Below are 3285 nucleotides of genomic sequence, written 5' to 3' on the forward strand. Positions count from 1 at the left end.
ATTCATGCGGAAAATAAGTATTTGGTCACCTACAAACAAGCAAGACTTCCTAGCTCTCACAGACCTGTAACTTCTTCTTTAAAGGCTACTCTGTCCCCTCCACTCGATTACCTGATATTAATGGCACCTGTTGCTGGAGCTTGTTATCAGTATAAAAGACACCTATCCACAACCTCAAACAGTCACACTCCAAACTCCCACTATGGCCAAGACCAAAGAGCTGTCAAAGGACACCAGAAACAAAATTGTAGACCTGACCAGGCTGGGAAGACTGAATCTGCAATGGTAAGCAGCTTGGTTTGAATAAATCAACTGTGGGAGCAATTTTTAGGAAATGGAAGACAACGACCGCTGTATCTCCCTCGTTCTGGGGCTCCACGCGAGAATCTCACCCCGTGGGGCTCAAAATAATCACACAAAACCCGGTGAGCAAAAATCCCAGAACCACACGGGGGGACCCCTGGTGAATGACCTGCAGAGAGCCGGGACCAAAGTAACAAAGCCTACCATCAGTAACACACTACGCCGCCAGACTTAAATCCTGCATGCCAGAGCGTGTCCCCCTGCTTACGCCAGTACATGTCCAGGCCCGTCTCTGAGTTTGCTAAGTGCATTTGGATGATCCAGAAGAGGATTGGGGAATGTCATATGTCAGATGAGGGCAAAATATAACTTTTTGGTAAAAACTCAACTCAGCGTGTTTGGAGGACAAAGAATGCTGAGTTGCATCCAAAGAACACCATACCTACTGTGAAGCATGGGGGTGGAAACATCATGCTTTGGCTGTTCCTTTCTCCAAAGGGACCAGGGCGACTATCTGTGTAAAGGAAGAATGAATAGGGGCCATATGTGAGATTTTGGTGAAAACCTCCTTCCATCAGCATGGGCATTGAAGATGAAGCGTGGCTGGGTCTTTCAGCATGACAATGATCCCAAACACACCGCCCGGGCAACGAAGAAGGGGCTTCGTAAAGTTTCAGTCCTGGGTGGCCTAGCCAGTCTCCAGATCTCAACCCCATAGAAAATCTTTGGAGGAGTTGAAAGTCCTGTGTTGCCCAGCGACAGCCCCCAAAACATCACTGCTCTAGAGGAGATCTGACATGGAGGAATGGGCCAAAATACAGCAACAGTGTGTGAAAACCTTGCGAAGACACAGAAAACGTTTGACCTTTGTCATTGCCAACAAAGGGTATATAACAAAATTGTGGAGAAACTTTTATTATTGACCAAATACTTATTTTCCACCATAATTTGCCAAATAAATTCATTTAAAAAATCCTACAATTTGATTTTCTGGAGAAAAAAAATCTCATTTGTCTGTCATAGTTGAGCGTGTACCTATGATGAAAAGTACAGGACTTTCTCATCTTTTTTAAGTGGGAAACACTTGCACTATTGGTGGCTGACTAAATGCTTTTTTTCCCCACTGTATATATACTTATTTCTGTTGTATTTTTGACTTTGTTTTGTTTTAGCCATATGTAACTCTGTTTGTTGTTTTTATCGCGCTGCTTTGCTTTATCTTGGCCGGTCTTGATTGTAATGAGAACTTGTTTCAACTGCTTACCTGGTAAAATAAAGGTGAAATAAAAATAAAATAAAAAAAGATGGCATAAATTGGCCATTTTCAACCCCCCGGTGGTCTGCTTGTGGACCTGCAGCGCATGTTAGTGATTTTTTTCAGGTCGGGCCATCACTGGCTGAGTGCGGCGATGCTGTACCTGCCTGTCCAGGAGTGGGGACAAGGCCTGGTGGAACTGGAGAGCAGGGTGGCAGCGTTCCGAGCTGGATATGTTCGGATTCTTCCAGATAGCATTGAGGAGTACACCACATCAGCCACTGGCTTCATCAATAAGTGCATCGATGGCGTCATCCCCCACAGTGTCGTACGTACATACCCCAACTCGAAGCCATGGATTACAGGGCAACATCCGCACTGAGCTAAAGGGTAGAGCTGCTGCTTTCAAGGAGCGGGACTCTAACCCGGAGGCTTATAAGAAATCCCGCTATGCCCTCCGATGAACCGTCAAACACGCAAGAGTCAATACAGGACTAAGATTGAATCGTACTACACGGCTCTGGCAGCTCGTCGGATGTGGCAGGGCTTGAAAACAATTACAGACTACAAAGGGAAGCACAGCCGCGAACTGCCCAGTGACACAAGCCTACAAGATGAGCTAATTCCTCCTATGCTGCAAGCTTGAGGCAAGCAGCACTGAAGCATGCATGAGAGCATCAGCTGTTCCGGATGACTGTGATACGCCCTCTGTAGCGATGTGAGTAAGACTTTTAAGCATCACTTCCAACGCGGTCAGAGGATTACCAGGGTGTACTCCAGCATGTGCTGACCAACTGGCAAGTGTCTTCACTGACATGTCCCCTGACTGAGTCTGTAATACCAACATGTTTCAAGCAGACCACCATAGTCCCTGTGCCCAAGAACACCTAAGGGGTACCCTGCCTAAATTATTACCGACCCGTAGCACTCACGTCTGTAGCCATGAAGTGCTTTGAAAGGCTGGTCATGGCTCACATCAGCACCATTATCCCAGAAACCCAAGACCCCTCCAATTTGCACCCACCGCCCCAACATCCACAATATGCAATCTCTGTGTGCACTCCCACACTGCCCTTTCCCACCTGGACAGGAGGAACACCTACGTGAGAATGCTATTCATTACCAGCTCAGCGTTCAACACCATATACCCTCAAAGCTCATCACTAAGCTAAGGATCCTGGGACTAAACACCTCCCTCTGCAACTGGATCCTGACTTCCTGACGGGCCGCCCCCAGGTGGTAGGGTGTAACAACACGTCTCTGCCACGCTGATCCTCAACACGGGGCCCCTCAGGGGAGTGCGTGCTCCAGTCCCCTCCTGTACTCCCTGTTCACCCATGACTGCATGGCCACACAGACTCCACACACCATCATTAAGTTTGCCGGCGGACACAACAGTGGTAGGCCTGGTCAGCCCGACTGATGAGACGGCTTATAGGGAGGAGGTCAGAGGCCTTGGCCGTGTGGTGCCAGGATAACAACCTCTCTCCCCTCAGCACCGTGATCAAGACAAAGGAGATGATTGTGGACTACGGTAAAAAGAGGACCGAGCACGCCCCCCATTCTCATCGACAGGGCTGTAGTGGAACAGGTTGGGAAGCTTCAAGTTCCTTGGTGTCACATCACCAACTATCATGGTCCAAACACACTAAGACAGTCGTGAAGAGGGCACGACAAAACCTATTCCCCCTCAGGAGACTGAAAATATTTTACGCTGCTGCTACTCT

This window comes from Coregonus clupeaformis, unplaced genomic scaffold (assembly GCF_020615455.1).
Source record: "Coregonus clupeaformis isolate EN_2021a unplaced genomic scaffold, ASM2061545v1 scaf2720, whole genome shotgun sequence".
Classification (NCBI taxonomy): Eukaryota; Metazoa; Chordata; class Actinopteri; order Salmoniformes; family Salmonidae; genus Coregonus; species Coregonus clupeaformis.